The sequence below is a fragment of the Pongo abelii genome, chromosome 9 (assembly GCF_028885655.2).
Source record: "Pongo abelii isolate AG06213 chromosome 9, NHGRI_mPonAbe1-v2.0_pri, whole genome shotgun sequence".
Taxonomy (NCBI): Eukaryota; Metazoa; Chordata; class Mammalia; order Primates; family Hominidae; genus Pongo; species Pongo abelii.
In genome coordinates, this window is record NC_071994.2 from 132,815,585 (window position 1) to 132,837,061 (window position 21,477).

Sequence of the window (21,477 nt, forward strand, 5' to 3'; positions counted from 1 at the left end):
AACATAAGAGGACCCAAGTGTGAGGAATACCCTTTAACCTCCATGTCTGGAGCTGATGTAAAGCAAATTGGCTTGTGGGAATGGTGGAGAGATAGTAGTGCACATTACGTTGGCTCATTATAAGATAATGAGGTATTACCATTTGAGTTTTTAATTTTTCCGGAAGTGAGAATCCACATAAATAAAAAAAAGTAAAAGACACTATGAACAAATGCCTTCTAGTAGTTGTATACGTACAGTATACTAATTTCACACAATTTCTAATTGAAATCTCACAACTCCACTTATTCCACAAACATTTATTTGTGACCTACAATGTATCAAGTACTACGCTGGGCCTTGGGGTTTTACTGTTAAGAAAATAGACATGATCCTTGCTCTTACAGAGCTTCTCACCAGCAGGTAATGTAAACACCAAATAAAAATTATGGAATGAATTAACTAATTGCAGTAAGAGGCTATTAAGGAGAAATACTTAAAATATAGTGAACATTCTTTTAAATGCATAGCTGAGCTTGCCTAAAAGAAGTAGAGAAATCTTCAGGCTCTTGTGGCAAGGAAGAAAGTGAAAAACAAGATTGTAAAGTATAAACCCACTGCCTGGGGCATGAGGTGGGAGTAGGGTACAGAAGTTGAAAGAACATAGGTTGCCATGTTGGTAACCATAGCTTAGACTGAAATGCCCATGCTGGTCAGGAAATAGAATCGTAGACATTTTTTCAAGGGTAAGGAATCAGAACTGAGACCTTCATGTAACCCAGGACTCTCACAGGGCTACATTATCAGTGAAAGAGTCAACTTTAAAATATCTGCTGGCAGGTAAAGGGAAATGATGAGGGCATTTATTTATCTTAGCATGAGTTCTGGGAACACTTACTTGCATTAGGTGGGGTTCTGGTGGAGGGTAGTAAGTCCCCCTGAAAATTCATAACTATAGATCTTATGAGAATTCAGGGTTTAAGTAAATACTCATAATCTTCTTCCTTGGGGAAAATTAGCAAAAAAGTGGCCCCAGGCTGATATCCTTGGCAAAAACAAAAGCATAAATATCACAGGATCTTCGTTTCACATTTGCATAAATATAGACCTAATCCTGTCTTCCACAAATTTCCACAAATAAAGCCACAATAAAATCACTACCAAAGATGAGTTTACAATCCAAAATTGAAAAACAAAGAAGCAAGTTATCAGAAGCAACACACACACAACCCCAAAAAACAGAAAAAAAAAAGAAAAGTACACCTAACCAGCAACATAATTGGACCCTTAAAAACTTCAGTATGTGCTGAAAAAGCCTATAAGATAAATATATTTTAAATGATTAAAGACACAAAATGAGGACCAAAAAACATGAGACAAAAAAGATGCTTTCCTAAAAAAGAGGTAAGTAGAATGTTTAGAAGTAAAAAAATACAGTCACTGAGAATAAACTGAACTAAGTAGATTAGAGGTTGCTGAAGACAGAATTAATAAACTGGAAGACAGAGCCAAGTAAATCGAAGGGAATGAGGTTCAGAAAGATAAAAAAAAAAAAAGGAAAATTGGAAAGTGAGGCTAATAGATCTGGAGACTAGATTAAGAATGCCAAATTATATCTGCTTTGGGTTTTAGAATGAAAGGATGGAGAAAATGGGGAAGAAGCGATGTTCAAAGATGATTTTCTAGAATGAATAAAGACATGAAATCTCAGATACAAGGAGCACAATGAGCACTTAGCCTGATTTTTAAAAAAATTAAAATGCACACCCAGACAGAGTATACTAAAATTATAGAACACAAAAGATTAAAAATATTTTTTAAACAACCAGAGAGAAAGATAGGATACCTTCAGGGGAATGGCATGTAGGATTCTAGGTTTGTGATGAGTTTCCCTTGTCACTTTGAAGACGGAATTTCCTTGCCAATGGTTAATGTTGTAAGTCAGTCTACATTGTAGGTAAATATGTTTTACATTGATTACATAAAACAAGAAATATTTAATGGTTAGTTGGGCAGGATATAAAAACGGTGAAACTGAAGTATTGGGCAACAGTGACATATACTATGAGAAGGTGCTGATGGCAGCTAAAGTACTATATTCATATCAAACATTGATATCATTAGAGTATATAATTTATAAATCAGTAGAGTTATAGGAAGGGAATAAAGAAAACTGCATCAATTCAACAGATGGCAGAAAATGAGGAAACAAATCTAAAGAATGGATAGGAAGAGTCAGCTTGGGGTTTGAGAACACAGGAAAGAGAGATGAGATGAGGGTGAAGAGACAGGATGGGCCAGATCTTGTAAAGCAGATTTTAAAATTGTGACTCTAAAATGTAGGTGCTCTTTTCTTTAGAAAAAAAAAAAACGTAGACATGGAGTCTCAGAAAAGTTACTAATGTATTTTAGTTTATACAATTTCATCAGAGACAGAGCTGCATGGTATGTCCTTCCTCATTCCGCTGTGCCAAGCTGTAATTGCTATGAAGACACTCCAAAACCAGAACATCTGGCTCAGCTCATTGACAGAGCTAACAAAAACAATAAAAATCAGCAACGTTTGCTAAGCACTTACTAGCTGCCACAGACCACAGTACATGCTTTATGTCAATTAATCCTCACAATTATGAAAGAATCATTATTATTATCCCCATTTTACATATTTGAGAAGACTGAGGCTTAGATGGTTAAATGACTAGGCACGTGGCAAAGCCAGATGCGAACCCAGATTCATCTGCTTTTTTAACCTCCATATAATATGGCTGGAATTTCTGGCCCTTCCCCCAAATTTAGAAAGGATCTGTTCGTCTTTTCCAGAAGGCATTTCTTAGAACTAAATATTTTTACAATAGTAATGATACGAATTTTAAAAGAAAATACTCAACTTTCACCTACCCCACTGACATAGGACTTTTTACTTTCCTCTATTCTTTCCTAAACTTTAAGCATATGTACACATTGTGTAGCTATAACCATATAGTATAACAATTCTGTGTTTCTACTTTCTGCACATGCAAAATATTCCATTGAGGTGAAGCACATTTCTTGCCTTATTTCTGTCTTATTGGACATTCAATTTCAATCATTCCCCCTTTTTTTTAATAACTTCAACTTCTCCCTATTTGTTAGCCCTTTCATCTTAGCATATAAACACACTCTCTTCTCTTTTGTAGTACAATTATATCCAAACACTTCATCCAATCTACCTACTATTCTATCTCCTTCCTTCCCATTTCTATCAAGTTTTCTAAATAAATATTCTTGGCTTAGAGACTCTACTTAATCACTTCTCATTTCTACCTCAATCTACTTCAATTTGGTTTCTTCCATCCTCTTGTCAACTCTCCTTAGGCAATCTCCTTTATGTGCATATTACAACTACATCTTTGCTGGTGACCCACACCCAGACTTCTGCAAAAAATAATTCAGGGATCAGAGGGCTGGGCTGAGGCTGGGGACCATGAACTTGTGGTGACACAAGTCTAAATGACCTGATGACTTTCTCCAGCAGTGTGCAACAGCCAAGGAGAGGTGGAGAAGAAGGTATGGCTAGAACTAATATCACTCTGGGCTTTGATTAACATAAGGAAGGACAAAGCTGGAGGGGAATTGAGAGTGTTGAGGAGTATGGGGAAGAAAACCCAGAATACAAGGTCATGATCAGAGAAGGTAGTACAATGTGGAGATACGCCATTCTCAGTAAGCTGGAAGTGAAGGAAGGGAGGCTAGTAATGGTTGACTGGGAGAAAATGAAGGGTTCACAAAGAGCCTTTCTGGCAGTGATGCCCTCATCACAAGAACATGCCTCTCACAAAGGATCTCCTTCATCCCTCTCCAGAAGACAACCAGAAGAAACACAAGAAGTGCCTGGGGCAGATCCCTGGTTCCTGCTTTATGGATGTGAGATGTCCAGGATGCTCTACAGTCACAATGGCCTTTTCCTATGCACGAACAGTAGTTTCATGTGTTGGTTGCTCCACTGTCCTCTGCCCACCTACAGGAGGAAAAGCAAGGCCTCCCTTCAGGATGTCCCTTCAGGAGGAAGTAGCACTAAAAGCACTCTGAATCAAGATGAGTGGGAAATCATCCCAATAAACATATTTTTAATTTATTTTTGAAAAAAGGACAAGATTATGAGCAAGTGAGAAGGATAGAAGATTGTATTCAGAGAGGGGAGTATGATGTTTGAGATCTGACATGGGGCTGACAAGGACAAAGTGGATCCATGGGGGTGAGTAGCTGAGCTGAAGGGGAGTTACGGAGATCAGTGATCCACATAGGGTGACAGTGTGACCTGAAGGAGAGAGAAAGATTGGGCCACAAGGAAAAATCCTCAACAAATATAGGGAGGGATCAAGAGGTGAGTCAGCTCAGCTGTGGTGAGCGATAAGGCAGGATAGTACTATGGCACAGACAGAAGAGTAAACCTCAGAGGCACAAGCTGTACACAAAGATGAAGAAATACTGCTTTGCATTCAGGAATGGGGAGGGAGGCAGAAGAATGCTGAACCTCCCTCTGAACTCTGGGGTCTCCTCTTAGTCCACACAGGGAACTCCTTCCAGCTTCTTGAACATTCCATGCTTGTTTATCCCTGGTATTTTCTAGCACTCCCCATCTCTGTAAGGATCACCATTCCTTATCCACTTTCACAAGGCAGAAACCCAGGAGTCATCCTGGGCACCTTTCCCTCGCTTCCCCATCCGATACGTCAGCTCAAAATCTGTTATGTCTCTCTGGAATCCATTGATTTTTCTCCATCTCCACTATCTCAACACCAGCCCAGGTCCCATCAGCTCTTGGCTGGACTGCTGCAATGATAGCCTCCACCTGGCCTCTCTGCTGCTTCTCTTCCCTCCCTCAAATCAGGTCTCCACTCAGCTACCATGGTGTTTTAGTGTTTTCATGTAGCTGATAAAGACATACCAAAGACTGGGAAGAAAAAGAGGTTTAATTGGACTTACAGTTCCACATGGCTGGTGAGGCCTCAGAACCATGGCAGGAGGTGAAAGGCACTTCTTACATGGTGGTGGTAACAGAAAATGATGAAGACGCAAAAGCAGAAACCCCTGATAAACCCATCAGATCTTGTGAGGCTTATTCACTATCACGAGACTAGCACTGGAAAGACCAGCCCCCATGATTCAATTACCTCCCCCTTGGATCCCTCCCACAACATGTGGGAATTCTGGGAGATACAATCCAAGTTGAGATTTGGGTGGGGACACAGCCAAACCATATCATTCTACCCCTGACCCTTCCAAATCTCAGGTCCTCACATTTCAAAACCAATCATGCCTTCCCAGCAGTCCCCCAAAGTCTTAACTCATTTCAGCATTAACCCAAAAGTACCCAGTCCAAAGTCTCATCTGAAACAAGGCAAGTCCCTTCTGCCTATGAGCCTGTAAAATCAAAAGCAAGCTAGCTACTTCCTAGATACAATGGGGGTATAGGTATTGAGTAAATACTGCCATTCCAAATGGGAGAAATTGGCCAACACAAAGGGGCTACAGAGCCCATGCAAGTCTGAAATCCAGCAGGGCAGTGAAATTTTAAATCTCCAAAATGATCTCCTTTGAATCCAGATCTCACCTCCAGGTCATGCTGATGCAAGAGGTGGGTTCCCATGGTCTTGGGCAGCTCCACCCCGTGGCTTTGCAGGGTGGAGCCTCCCTCCTGGCTGCTTTCACGGGCTGACTTTGAGTGTCTGTGGCTTTTCCAGGCACACAGTGCAGGCTGCCAGTGGATCTATCATTCTGGAGTCTGCAGAATTGTGGCGCTCTTCTCACAGCTTGACTAGGCAGTGCCCCAGTAGGGACTCTGTGTGGAGACTTTGACTCCACATTTCCCTTCCACACTGCTCTAGCAGAGGTTCTCCATGAGGGCCCCACCCCTGCAGCAAACTTTTGCCTGGGCATCCAGGCATTTCCAGACATCTTCTGAAAACTAGGTGGAAGTTCCCAAACCTCAATTCTTGACTTCTGTGCACCTGTAGGCTCAACACCATGTGGAAGCTGACAAGGCTTAAGACTTCCACTCTCTCTGAAGCCACAGCCCGAGCTCTACATTGGCCCCTTTTAGCCATGGTGGGAGTGGCTGGGACACAGGGCACCAAGTCCCTACACTGCACACAGCATGGGGACCCTGGGCCTGGCCTACAAAACCACTTTTTCCTCCTGGGCCTCTGGGCCTGTGATGGGAGGGGCTGCTTTGAAGGTCTCTGACATGGCCTGGAGACATTTGCTCTGTGGTCTTGGGGATTAACATTAGGCTCCTTGCTACTTATGCAAATATCTGCAGCCAGCTTGAATTTCTCCTCAAAAAATGGGTTTTTCTTTTCTACTGCATTGTCAGGCTGCAAATTTTCTGAACTGTTATGCTCCATTTCCCTTTTAAATTGGAATGTTTTTAACAGCACCCAAGTCACCTTTTGAATGCCTTGCTGCTTAGAAATTCCTTCCACCAGATACTCTAAATCATCTCTCTGAAGTTCAAAGTGCCACAAATCTCTAGGACAGGGGCAAAATGCTGCCAGTCTCTTTGCTAAAACATAACAAGAGTCACCTTTGCTCCCATTCCCAACAAGTTCCTCATCTCCATCTGAGACCACCTCAGCCTGGACCTTATTGTTCATATCACTATCAGCATTTTTGTCAAAGCCATTCAACAAGTCTCTAGGAAGTTCCAAACTTTCCCATATTTTCGTGTCTTCTTCTGAGCCCTCCAAACTGTTCCAACCTCTACCTGTTACCCAGTTCCAAAGTTGCATCCACATTTTCAGGTATCTTTTCAGCAATGCCCCACTCTACTGGTACCAATTTACTCTATTAGTTTGTTTTCACGCTGCTGATAAAGACATGTGTGAGACTGGGAAGAAAAAGAGGTTTAATTGGACTTACAGTTCCACGTGGCTAGGAAGGCCTCACAATCCATGGCAGGAGGCAAAAGGCACTTCTTACATGGCAGTGGCAAGAGAAAATGAGGAAGAAGCAAAAGTGGAAACCCCTGAAAAACTCATCAGATCTCATGAGATTTATTCACTATCACTAGAATAGCATGGAAAAGACCAGCCCCAGTGATTCAATTACCTACCTCTGGATCCCTCCCACAACACATGGGAATTCTGAGAGATACAATTCAAGTTAAGATTTGGGTGGGGACACAGCCAAACCATATCACATGGCAATATGCATCTCTCTTTCAAATGCAATTTTTAGTTTGGTCGCTCTCAACCCTTGACTTACCATATTTCCTTTCTTGAAACTCTTCAATCAAATTCTGTTGTTCTGGATGGGCATGTTGGCTCACGCCTGTAATCCCAGCACTTTGGGAGGCTGAGGTGGGCAGATCACTTGAGGCCAGGAGTTTGAGACCAGCCTGGCCAACACAGTGAAACCCCATCTCTACTAAAAGTACAAAAATTATCTGGGCGTGGTGGCACTCACCTGTAATCTCAGCTACTTGGGAGGCTGAGGTGGGAGAATCGCTCAAATCCAAGAGGCAGAGGTTGCAATGAGCTGAAATCTTGTGCCACTGCGCTCCAGCCTGGGTGATAGAGTGAGACTCTATCTTAAAAAGAAAAAAAAATCTGTTGTTCTAAGGATAAAGGACAAACCTCTACATGCCCCAAAGCCCCTCACTTGGAATGGTCCCCACCTTCCCCAGTCTCATGCCACATCCTGCCACTCTTTGCTCTCTAACTCTAGCCTCACTGGCTTCCTTTCACTTTCCTGAATGCATGATGATTCACCCTTTGCACATGCTATTCCCTCTATCCTAAATACTGTTCTCTGCTCTCAGAGAAAGCACCAGCAGGTCTCCCCTTTACATATTCTTACGGTCACATGTACCTTTTCTTGGTAGCACTTATCACTAAAGTGAGTTTACTGTAGCTGTGGGGTTAATTAATAATTATCTCCCCCTGCTAGACTGCAAGGGTGGTGAGGACAGGGACTCTGTTTGATGTTAGTAACCACTTTGTTTTTTATTTCTAGCATGGAAATATGGGCTATATGTTGTAGTTAAGAAGACATAGCATCCAGATACTCTTTCAAGGAAACAATTGTTTCCCGCCTGCAGGGAACATGGTCATCAGACAGCCTTCAGCTGTCAGCTCCTTTAGCAGCAGCCTCAGTTGCATAGAGCAGTATCTCTGAAGGTAACCCTTCTTGAGGCAGTCCACATTTGGTACAGTGAAGCAGAGTTCAGTGGGTTTAATGGTGGCCCCAGAAAGACAGATCCATGTCCCAACCCTAAAACCTGTGAACGTGACCTTTTTTAGAAAAAGGGTTTCTGGAAATGTAATTAAGAATTTTCTTGTTTTCCAACTTTTACTTTAGGTTCAGGGGATACCTCTGCAGGCTTGTTACATGAGTAAATCGCATGTCACAGGGATTTAGTGTACAGATAATTTTGTCACCCAGGTAATCAGCATAATACCCAATCGGTAGTTTTTTCAATCCTCACCCTCCTCCCACCCTCCACCCACAAGTAGGCCCCAGTGTCCATTGTTCCCTTCATTGTGTCCATGTGTACTCATTGTTTAGCTCCTACTTATAAGTGAGAGCATGCAGTATTTGGTTTTCTGTTCCTGTGTAAATTCACTTAGGGTAATAGCCTCCAGTTCCATCCATGTTGCTGCAAAGGACATAATTTCATTATTTTGTATGGCTGTGTAGTATTCCATGGTATATATGTACTGCATTTTCTTTATCCAATCCACCAAGCTAATAATCTTGAGATAAGATCATTTTGGATTCAGGATGAACCTAAGTCCAGTGACAGATGCCCTTACAGGAAAAAGGCAGAGGGTTGTCAGATACATATTATTATATATTTGTCTAAACCTAAGAATGTACGACACCCAAAAGTAAACCCTAATGTAAACGATGAGCTTTTGTGATGACGATGTGTCAATGCAGCTTTATCAATTGTACAAGTGTCCACTCTGGTGGGGGTGTTGATAATGGGGAGGCCGTGCCTGTGTGGGGGCAGAGGTACATAGGAAGTCTCAATATGTTTCTCTCAATTTTTCTGTGAACCTAAAATTGCTCTAAAAAAACGAAGTCTTCTAAACACAAACTAAATAAAACAAATATGTAAAAGGCAGAGGGAGAGTTGAGACTCAGCCCACAGAGAAGGCCAGGTGAAGACAGAGGCAGAGACTGTAGTGATGTGGCCACAAGCCAAAAAATGCCAGGAGCCACCCGGAGCTGGAAGAGGAAAGGAATGGTTCTCCCCAGAGCCTTGGAGGGAGCACAGCCCTGCCAACACCTTGATTCCAGACTCTGGCCCCTAGAACTGTGGAAACACAAAGTTCTGTTGTTTTGAGCCATCTAGTCTGTGATAGCTTGTTATGTCTGCCCTAGGAAACGAACACACAGGGGCATAAAGACCTCATATTTGGGCCCTGGGGGATGACTCTGATGAGCGGTTCTGGCTCTAGAGCTCACTGCTGGGTTCCTGGGATTCCATCAGGCCTGCATCAGGATTCAACTTCTGCTGCCCATTTCTGCTTTCTTCCTTCTTCCTTTCACAGGCTTTGACCCCCAATAAACATCTCACACTCCATACTGACTGCTTCTAGAGAGCCCAGTGTGGCACGCCATAATAAGATTTTTGTTAAATAAATAAAGTAGACAGTAAATTCCTGGAAAGCAAAAACCATGCCTTATTCATATTTACAACATTAGAGCTTAGCACAGTACTTCACACATAATAGATGTCCAACAACAATTTGTTAAACGAAGGGAAGAATGCATGAACATTTAAGTGGATTATGTTGAATCTGTAGATTTAAATGTATTTTAGTTAAATGTTTTCATATATCTCTTGTGAGCCTACACTGAGGGAGGGAGGGAAGGAGGGAGAGAGGGAGGGAGGGAAGGAGGGAGGGAGGGAGGGAAGGAGGGAGGGAGGGAGGGAGGGAGGGAAGGAGGGAGGGAGGGAGGGAGGGAAGGAGGGAGGGAGGGAGGGAGGGAGGGAGGGAGGAAGGAAGGAAGGGAGGGATGGAGGGAGGCAGATTATTTCAGGCTGTGTCATAAGCTCGTCTAAGCTCTGTCATCAGGCTCCTGTAAGGGTAGGGTTGGAGAGGATACAATCTCTAGAAAGGACAGCTTTCCCCCTTGAGGGCAACATTTTTGCCCTTGCAGAGCTAAGACTCTTCCTATCAACATGCAGAAATAATTCTGCCACCCTGCCCCCAGCCCTTCTCACATAAATCCTAAGGATAAACATTTTTAGTGTGAGGAGCAAAAATACAACAGAAGGAACATGCTGCAACAAGGCGGTGGACTGTGCATGAAGGAGAAGAAGTTGCCACTATTTTTAACATTGGGAAAGACCCCATGAAGGAGATGGGATTTCACACTGGCTTTACCTCACAGCATGTTTCAGGGGCACAGGACCTTAGAGGTGACCTACTGCAGTGCCTTCTTTTATAGATGAAGAAAATGAGGCTCAGAGAAAGAAGTGATTTGCTGAAGGTCTTACTACACCAGGCTAGTAGCAAAGATGAGGCTGGAGCCTCAGAGTTCTTTTCTATAAATCTTACCAGGGTACTAGGAAGGGAAGAATAAAAGGAAAGAAGGGGGAAGTGAGACAGAAGTGGCAAAATGAATAAGGTCTCAGTCTCTGTAGGGGGAAGGAGATAATCACACGCTCTGACTAGATACTTTAGACAGATTGTACTAATTATTCCCTACAACGACTCTGTGAAACAAAATGTGCTATCTTCATTTTATCATCTAGGATAGTGAAATAAGAAATGCTGGGTGAGTTGTCCAGGTAAACGGTGGAGTTAGGATTCAAACCCTGGTCTGTCTCACTCCAAAGGCAGTACTTTATCCAGGAGAGCATGTTATAAGGGAGAAGGGTGGAATGAAAGTAGGAAGTGGAATGAAGGGATGGTGATGGGCAGGTTAACAGGGGAACACTGCAAAGGAGAACAGGAGTGGGGTTTGAGTAGCCCAGAATCCCCAGAAGAGGACTCTAAAGCTCAGAGTGGTAGAAGAGGACAGTGAAACATTTCTCATCTCCAAATGCCTAAGAACAAGGGGGAGATGTCAGGAGTGTCTACATCTGGAGTTTGAGTCGTGGGTTTGTGTTAAAGGTGGAACCCTGGGCAGGTAGAAGGGCCATCATTATCCCTGCAGGAGGTAACTACCACCCAGATGCATGAAGGGCATGACTCTGGACATGGTGAGAAATAGAGAGATGTGGAAGATGAATTAGTGAAGGGGTGGGAACAGTTGGGATGGACAGAGCAAGGGGCTGCATGGAGTTCTGAGTGATGACTGAGAAGCTCCCTCCTTGAGAAGCACTCAAGTGGGCATGCTGCATGCTGCTCAGGGCAACAAGAAAGCTGCACCTGGGAGAAGAATCCCAAGTGGCCAAGGGCAGCTCTGCTCTGCTCTCATTAAAGTGAACTCAAGGGACTTTGGCTTAGCAAAGTCACCTCCATGTCTCATTGCTTTGGTCCAGGCCCTGGTCATCTTGCATGGCGACCTTGGAAGAATTTGTTAACTCGTCTCTTGCCTCTTCCAGTCTAGTCCCCTCCTCCAAACAACCCTCTCATTTTTTCCACCTTTGCAGGTCACAAGTCAGATTTGATCACTACCCAACCTTAAACCCTCAAAGATTAAAAACTCTTGTGCGCTGACCCAAGCTACTCATCTCCTACCTCTCCTCACCATTCCCCATACCAGAGCTGCTTTGAACTTAACACTATTCTATCAACAGGATGCAGTCTTTCACAGTGCCATGTTCTGCAGCTGCTTCTTCCTCTCTCTAGAATTCTTCAATCTCCATCCTTCACCACCAGGTTTCTACCTGGCAAATACCTTTAGGATGTTCCTTAAAGCCTTCCATTTAAATTATCCCTCTTACTTTCGAAAGAGAGCAGTGGTTCTCAGAATCTAAGTGTGAATCTGGGGAACTTCAAATATACTCATACATGAATCCCACCCCAGAATTTCTGTTTTAACTGGTCCAGGATATGGGATTGGCCTGGGCATTGGGATTTTATTTTATTTTATTTTAGAGATGGAGTCTCACTCTGTTGCCCAGGCTGGAGTGCAGTGGCACGATCTCGGCTCACCGTAACCTCCGCCTCCCAGATTCAAACGATTCTCCTGCCTCAGTCTCCTGAGTAGCTGGGACTACATGCACATGCCACCACGCCCAGCTAATTTTTGTATTTTTTAGTAGAAACAGGGTTTCACCATGTTGGCCAGGCTGGTCTCAAACTTCTGACCTCAGGTGATCCACCTGCCTCAGCCTCCCAAAGTGCTAGGATTACAGGCGTGAGCCACCGCACCTGGCTGGGATTTTTTTTCTAAAACCCTAGGGATTCAAATGTGCAGCAAACATTGAGAAACCATGGTGTAGAGTTTAAACTGCTTAACATTTTAAATGAGATCCTTCATCAGACCTGCTATGAGAAACATGATGCTATTTTCAATTAATGTAATCACCGTGACAAGAAACCTAAAGAGAAGAGTCATAAATTATAATGACCACAGCTGTTAGTGACTACAGCTCTTACTTAAGGAATCAAGGGGAGTGGTTCTGACTTGTAAGTATTATAGGAATTTAGAGATGGAGAGTTTTTGTCTACATAAATAGGATAGTAATTAAACCGAACCTTGAAGAATGAGAAATTCAACTTTCCACTACTTTGAATGGATTAGTGGAAAAAGGGGTGAACATTTTCATTAGGGAAAGGGCAGAAGGTAAGAAGATATAGGCTGAAACAATGGTGAACACATTCAATCCTGGGTGCTTTCAAAATACTTTGCCTGTATGAACTTGTTTAATCTGCATAGTATCCCTAAAATATCCCCATTTTATACTAATACTAATATCTCCATTTTATAAATAAAAAAACTGAGGTACAGGGAGTTAGGTAATTTGCCAAAAATCACACAACCACCAAGAGAAAATCATAGTTTAAAGAATGAGTGAAGGATCTCACCCAACTGATGTAGTTTGGATGTTTGTTCCCTCCAAATCTCATGTTGATATGATTCCCAATGTTGGAGGTGGGGCCTAGTGGGAGGTATTGGATTATGGGGGCAGATGCCTCATGAATGGTTTAGGACAAACCCCTTGATAATTAGTAGATTCTCACTCAGCTCACACAAGATCTAGTTGTTTAAAAGAATCTGGAACCGGCCGGGCACAGTGGCTCACGCCTGTAATCCCAGCACTTTGGGAGGCTGAGGCAGGCAGATCATGAGGTCAAGAGATCGAGACCATCCTGGCCAACATAGTGAAACCTCGTCTCTACTAAAAATACAAAAATAAGCTGGGCATGGTGACGTGCACCTGCAGTCCCAGCTACTTGAGAGGCTGAGGCAGGAGAATTGCTTGAACCCAGGAGGCAGAGGTTGCAGTTAGCCAAGATTGTGCCACTGCACTCCAGCCTGGCAACAGAGCGAGACTCTGTCTCAAAAAAAAAAAAAAAAGAATCTGGAACCTCCTTGCTCTTGTTCTTGTTCTCATTCTCACCATGTGATACATTGGCTTTCCCTTCACCTTCTGCCATGATTGGAAGCTTCCTGAAGCTCTCACCAGAAGCAGATTCTTGTACCATGCTGCCTGTACAGCCTGCAGAACTTTGAGCTAATTAAATCTCTTTTCTTTATAAATTACCCAGCCTCAGGCACCTCTTTATAGCAATACAAGAATGAACTAACACAGAAAATTGGTACTGAGGAGTGGTGCATTGCTATAAAAATACCTGAAAATGTGGAAGCAGCCTTGGAACTGGGTAATGGGCAGAAGTTGGAAGGGTTTGGAGGACTCAGAAAATATGAAGACAAGGCAAGGTTTGGAACTTCTTACAGAATGGCTAAATGGTTGTGACCAAAATGCTGATAGAGATATGGACAGTGAAGTCCAGACCAACAAGGTCTCAGATGGAAATGAGGAAGTTATAGGAAACTGGAGTAAATGTCACTCATATTTCACACTAGAAAAAAGCTTTGCTGCATTGTGTCAAAGTCCTAGGGATCTGTAGAAGGTTGAACTTAAAAGAGATGACTTACAGCATTTGGAAAAAGAAATTAATAAGCAGTAAAGCATTCAAGAGGTGGCATGGCTGTTTTTAACAACCTATGATCAGACGTAGAAGCAAATAAAAGTTGATACTTATATTTAAAAGATAAGCAGAGCATAAAAGTTTGATAAATTTGCAGCATGGCCATGTGCTAGAAAAAGCAGCAGCATTTTGAGGAGAGGAATTCAAGAAGGCTGTGGAGTACTTGCTAAAGAGACTAGCATGACTGAAAGAGAACCAAGTGCTAATATTCAAGCCAAGGGGAAGAAGGCCTCAAAGGCATTTTAAAAGTCTTTGGGGCAGCCCCTTCCAACAGAGGCCCAGAGGCTTAGTGATAGAGGCAGGAGGCAGACAAATGCCTAGGCAGATAGGGGCAGGTCCCTGGTGAAACCCCACCTTCAAGCTGGAAACTGTCCCAGGTAAATCCTCAGACTGGATTGAAATGCAAGCACAACAAGGTTTTAAGGCACTAGTCTGGTCTTTAACAAAAATTTATAAAGGGTTATAAAAGGTTTCTAAGAATCTCACCTCATGGTCAAACTGGTTAAGATCAGACAAATTATCTATAAGGTTTCATTTAAAAATTGGGGTTGACATTAATAGTTGACTAATGCAAGGGTAAAGTTTGCCTTTCTCTCCCTTGAACAAGATTTTCATGTAATAGTAAAGGACAATGAAAGTTTTTTGCCTTTAAAAAAATTCTTGAGTCATCATTTTGGCTAAATGTCTTGTGGTAACACGGAATTTTATTTCATATATCAAGTGCTTTGAACCTCTAACATATTTAAGAGGCTTCCCAAAATTGAACTTCAGCTTCAAAAATTGTTTTTTCTGACCCCTAGCTTTTGGATGCTATGGAGGACCCCTGGAGCATCCAAAAGAGAGGTAAATAGGATTATTTGACATGTTTAGGTATATGAGATTGCCAAAGTGATGTTTAATCTTCTTTAGGTTATATTTTAGTGAATAATATTAATATGTGTTCCAAAATTGTATGGGATTTCTAAAATCTAATGTCTGAGTATATGCTATCAATCATAATTAAGGTTATTATGTTAAGTTATTATAAACCACAGAAATAACCACATTTATTTGTCAATCATGTTTGACTGTAACCACCCTGGATATTTTGTCATTCACAGACAGTTGTTGTCTTGCTTTGATCCTTTTCAAAAGATGGTTTATAATCAGCTATAGGACTTTGACAAGTGCTCTCAAATGCAGGTTTCTGATTAACTTTGGACATTGTGACACTGGAATAAAGGAAAAATGTACAGGACTCATGAAGAGCTGAAATGTCCATGAATACCAAGCAGAACAAGAGTTAACAGAATGGACTGAACTAATAGAAAACTGAAGTAATCTTTTTAACCTTTTGCTTAAAACATTGCTGATTCTTGTTTTGTTTTTCAGAATCAAGGAAACTTTTATTTTGAGCTATTTACAGTCTTTAATAATTGAGTAAGGTATACTCCTGTGAACAAAATTTGGAGCATATTTGTTTCTCTCTGCCTGGCTTCTCCAGAATTTGGAAACTATCTGTGAGTATTCTTAACCTATGGCAATATAGTTATTAGCCTCAGTGCAGTAGGAATCCATTTTCTTTTGCAACAGGACACAATTGGAGAAACTGATTGTTTTACCAAAGCTTTGACTGGAAGGATGTGCTTCCCTTTAAGGAATCTAGATTGACTTGCAGAGCCAATAAGAGCTCCTTGGGAAAACTGGCCTCATATCTCATCTATACAGTCCCTGTACAGGGTTCTTAACCTGTGGTGAGTAAAGAATGTCACTTTCTAACAGGCCCAGGAGCACCATGTTCTTGGAACCTCAAGAAGAGAGTAATTTAACCAATTCATAGGTATTTAAGAATACAAACCCATGGCTGGGCTCAGCTTTAAAAGGTCTTATCTGAGATTTCTTGTGGAACAGAGTTCCATCAAAACCAGTTTAAAAGCCTATGTGAAAAATAATTATTCTTGCTGCAATTTATGCAAATAATCAGGCCAAGTATAAGACTAAAGTCTATTTTGCAAACAACTCAATCTTATCATGATTTGCTTTTGACAAAAATGAGGACTGGAGAAGAGAAAAGTTATGTTTCAAAACTTATCATACATTTGTCATTAAATTCTAATTTCATTAGTTGTTCTTAAGTTTTTGCCTACATTTTCAACTAAGCCTGCCTATCCCTCTGAACCAATCAGTGACCTCCAGCTGCAGCTCAGAAGAGACAAAAGGGAGGGGTAATATAAAAAATCTAGATCAATATTCTAGTTCTGGGTAATTATCCTGCAAATCCTGCCAGGTGATAGGAGTAAATAGGGTCCCCATAACCCAGGAGTTTCTTTGTTTGGAAAAATAAGACCAATGGAGCTAACCAAAGCCAAGCCCCATGCACCCAAATTTTAGCAGGCATAGCTATAGCCACCAGTTATCTGGGTGTGCTGGCAACCTCAGGATTTTTTAGCTGTCCTCACTAACCTTGTTTTGTTTTGATATGTATCTTCTAATAACCCAGTTTGTCTCTTCTTGTCTTCGGGCCATCAAACCCCAAATGGTCATGCAACCAGAGCCTCAGATAATGGCTCCCTTTTACCAGAGACCCTTAGATAGGTCTCTGAGGGAGCTCTGACTGCCATCTTCCCAACATAGTGCCCCCTGTCAGGAGGAAGCAGTTAAAATTGGTCTTCATCCCTATTCTAATGGCAGTAAGATGTACCTCTTCAGAGCAGGCAATGATAGAGGCAGGAGGCAGACAAATGTCTAGGTAGATAGGGACAGGTGCCTGGCGAAATCCCACCTTCAAGTTGGAAACTGTCCTGGTAAATCCCAGGACCAGATTGAAAACCTGCCTTCCCATTTGGTGCACTTTCCTCTGATTGATCCCCATCCTTCCCCTATTTTACAACTACCTACCTTTTCCTAATTTGTTTTCTTCACTATTGTGCCCACCTTTGAGTGTTGTCTTCACTTTAACCTTTTTTGTGTACTCACAAACCAATCATCATGCACTCCCTATTCTGAGCCCATAAAAAGCCCTGGGCTCAGCCACATTGGGAACTCTCCTGCCTTTGGGTAGGAGGACCACCCTTGCATCCCTTCCCCATTAAAAGTTGTTTCATCACTCAATAAAACTTCCCACCTGACTCACTCTTCCGGTGTCTATGTGCATAATTCTTCCTGGTCGTGAGACAAGAACCCAGACCTAGCTAAGCTACAGAGCAAAATCCTGCTTCACTAGGAGGAAAGAATGGATTCAGAGGCCAGGCCCAGGGCCCTACTGCCCTGCCCAGACTCAAAACACTGCTCCCCATATCCTGGCTATTCTGGCTCCAGCCTTGGCTCAAAAGGGATAAGGTACAGCTTAGGCCACCACTCTGGAGGGCACAAGCCATAAACCTTGGCAGCTTCCATTCAGTGTTAAGTCTGCAGGTATGCAGAGTGCAAACGTGAAGGAGACTTGTCAGCTTCCCCTTAGATTTCAGAGATGTATCAGAAAGCCTGAATGCCCAGGAAGAAGCCTGCAACAGGAGTGGAGCCCTCACTGAGAGCACCTACTAGGGCAGTACAAAGGGGAAATATGGGATTTGATCCCCCACACACAGTCCCCACCAGAGCACTGCCTAGTGGAGCTGTAGGAAGGGGCTGTTGCCCTCCAGACACAAGAATGGTAGAGCCACTAGTAGTCTGCAACCTCAGCATGGAAAAGCCACAGGGGCAGAGCTTCCCAAAGCCTTGATATTGGTCTGTTGAAAAGAGCAAGTTTGGCCCAAAACACCAGTGTGCCCTGGATGTGGGACATGGAGCCAAAGGAGATTATTTTGGAACTTTAAGATGTAATGTCTGCCCTGTTGTGTTTCAGACTTGTGTGGAGTCTGTTATCCCTTTCTTTTAGCCAATTTCTCACTTTGGGAATGGAAATATCTACTCAATGCATGCACCACCATTATCTCTTGGGTGTAAACAACTTGTTTTGATTTTACAGGTTCATAGGTAGAAGCAATGTGTCTTCAGTCTCAGATGAGACTTTGGACTTTGATGAGTTAAGATGTTGGGGACTATTGGAAAGGGATGATTCTATTTTGCAATGTGAGAAAGACATGAGATTTGGGGAGCCACGAGTGAAATGATATAGTTTGGATGTTTGTGCCCTCCAAATCTCATGTTGAAATGTGATCCTCAGTGTTGGAGATGGGGCCTAGTGGGAGGTATTAGATTATGGGGGCAGATCTTTCATAAGTGGCTTAGCACCATACCCTTGGTAATGAGTGAGTTTTTGCTCAGTTATTTCGTGTGAGATCTGGTTGTTTAAAAGAGTCTGGAACTTCCCCTCTCTTATTCTTTTTCCTGTTCTCACCATGGGATGCACCAGCTCTCCCTTTGCCTTCTGCCATGATTGGAAGCTTCCTGAGACCCTCACCAGAAGCAGATGCCAGCAATATGCTTCCTGTACAGTCTGGAGAACTATGAGCCAATTAAAAATAATTTTGAAATAAATCACCCAGTCTCAGATATTTCTTTACAGAAATGCGAGAACAGGCTAACACATCAACAGGTATGAAAGACTCATATTGGATATTTGTGGAAAATGAGTTTGAGTTATTAGAGTGGTATCAGGGCAGGAAGGGCCTGGAATGGGAAAACAGTGTGTTTAAACTCAGCACGTTGAGAAATAGAAAGACACTGACAGTCACAAAGGAGAAGAGCAACTCAGTAATGTTTCAGGAACTTCAAGAGCCAGCAGGTTGTGGGGATACTTTCATTTCCAGCCATGATGGAACAGGTGCGTTGTAGTAGGGCCAACACACCTGCTGAGAACAAGTGGAAAAGCCAGACAGAACAAATTTCTGCGTGAAAGCACTAGAGATCTGTCAAACAGCTAGGATTTGAAGGACCAGATCCCGTAGAGAGAGAACATTTATTGAGGTGAACCCAACTCTCTATACACTGCTTTTACCTATCGGCATTTGTTGATTATCAGTATGTGGCAGGAGGCCAAGAAGTTGGGCAGAGGAAGCTGCTAAGAATCAGAAGAACTTCATGAGGCAGAAAGATACAAATGGAAGTATTTCCAAGGCAGCCAAGATTTGAAGACTAAAATCCCAAAGAGAAATGAGCCTAATAGTCAGCACTGATATTTGAGACCAGCTATGGTTTGAATATTTGTCCCCTCTAAAACTCATGTTGAAATTTAATTGCCATTGTAACTGTATTAAGAGATGGAACTGTAATAGGTCATTTTCCCAATGCACAACCATTCAATATAAGGTGACACTGGAGATTGTGGCAGAGAAAGGGTTTAATAATTGTAGGGCGGCCAAATAAGGAGATGGGGGTATCTCTAACCCACCCTCCCAAGGAATTTGGGTCTAGGGATTTTAAAGAGGTTAGAGTAGGCTGAAGTGTGGGGATCATTGATTGATCAGAGTGCAGAGCAAAGTCATGGAATGGGGAAATGAAGAAACTGCATTCCTACACTCATTTGGTTCCTCTGTGGGGAGGGCAGGGGTCTTTAACCTGGTTGGCATCAGCCTTTCCACTGGAATTCAGGATATGAAGAACATCTTAAGCAATTCTTAAACCAAAAGTCTTATGATTCTAACATGAGTGGTCTTACCTATAGGAACAATGAGGGGGACAAACCCCCAGGGCCAAAGTCACAGGATCTATTGCCATGTGACTTTTGGTTACAAGGAAATTGGTCAAAGTGCAGCCTGAGTAATGCTGGATTATAACTATATTTTTGCCCAGAACCTAGCATGTAATTCTTGTTAACCCTGTGAGGATGGTTTCAGGACCTTTAAGAGGTGATTAGGCCATGACGGCTCCACCCTCACAGGAGGGATTGGTGCCACTGTAAAAGAGCAAGTTTGGCCCCTTCTCACCCTCTCTTGCCCTTCTGCCTCCTGCCATGGGATAACACAGCAAGGTCCTCACCAGATGCTGGCCCCTCAATCTTATACTTCCCAGCCCCCATAACGGAAAAAAAATTTCTGTTTGTTATAAATTACCCAGTCTCAGATATTCTGTTATAGCAGCACAAAACAGACTAACACAGAAAATTGGTACCACAGAAGTGGGGCTGTTCCTATAGCAAATACCTAAAAATGTGAAAGTGGCTTTCAAACTGAGTAATGGGTAGAGGCTGCAAGAATTTGGAGGAGCAGGCTAGAAAAGACCTCAATTGCCATGCAAGTGGTGATAAGGGTGATTCTGGTGAAGGCTTATAAGGGAGGAAAGCTGTAGGGAAAGTCTGAATCTTCTTAGAGATTCCTTAAGCAGTCACGATCAGAATGCTGGTAGAAATATAGATGATTAAGGCCATTCTGATGGCCTCAGTTTCAGAAGGAAATTGAGGAAAACATTATTGGAAACTGGAGGGAAGATGATCCTTGTTATAAAGTAATGAACAACTTATCTGAATGGAGTCCATATCCAAGGCCTTTGCGAAAGGCAGAATTTTAAGAGCAATGAACTAACGTATCTGGCAGAAGAAATGTCTAAACAGCAAAGCTTAAGTGTGCTGTGTGACTTCTTTTAATTACATATAGAAAAATACAAGAAGAAAGAAATGATTTAAAGATAAAATTTGTGATTAAAAGGGAAACAGAAGTTAAGAATTTTTAGCCTGACCGTGTGGTAAAGAATGAATGATGATTTTCAGGAAAGAAATAAAAGGTATGGCCAAGCATCTGTTTGCTAAGAAGATTAGTTTGGGTAAAATGAAGCCAGAGGCTATTTATCAGGACCATGGGAGCATGTCCCTGAAGGGCACTTCAGAGATTACCTCCCATCACAGGCCCAGAACACCAATGCCTGGGGTAAGAAACTATGGCAAAAGAGAGGCTTAGGGTCCCCAAGGAATCTTGGGGTCCTGCTCCCCACATTCCCCCATTAGTGCTCCTTGGTCACCCCAGATGTGACTCGAGGGAGCCAAGGTGTGGCTGGGCCTCAGCTTTGGAAGGTACAAATAGCAAAGGTTGGCAACATCATCTTGGCAGAATCCATGGGGTGTTAAGTCTTCAGGCACACAGAATACCAGAGCTTTGGGGGCACAGCTTCCTCCACCTAGATTTCAAAGGATGTTGTGAACAGCCTAGGGTCTCAAGCAGAGACCTGTCACAGGGACAGAGCTACTGCAAAGAGCCCTCACTTGGGCAATGCCCAGTAGAACTGTGGGGTTGGAGCTGCTGCAGAGAGTCCTCACTAGGCCTAGTAGAGCCTTGGGAGTACAGTCACCTCTGAGCCCGCAGAACAGTAGAGCTACCAGCATGCAATGCATGCAATGCCAGCCTGGGAGAGCCACAGACATTAACTGCAACCCATGAGAGCAGCCATGTGGGCTGCAACCAGCAAAGCTATCAGGGTGGCAGGGTGGAGCTCCCCTGGGCCTTGGAAGCCCAACCCTCACACCAGTATGTTCAGAAGTGGGGGC

The 21,477-nt window shown here is 42.8% G+C and overlaps 1 pseudogene; it reads left to right on the forward strand.

Annotated features, from left to right (window-relative positions):
* The first annotated feature begins 3,783 nt into the window (after positions 1-3,783).
* LOC112135490 (small ribosomal subunit protein eS27-like) lies at positions 3,784-4,030 on the forward strand (annotated as a pseudogene).
* Positions 4,031-21,477: the final 17,447 nt, after the last annotated feature.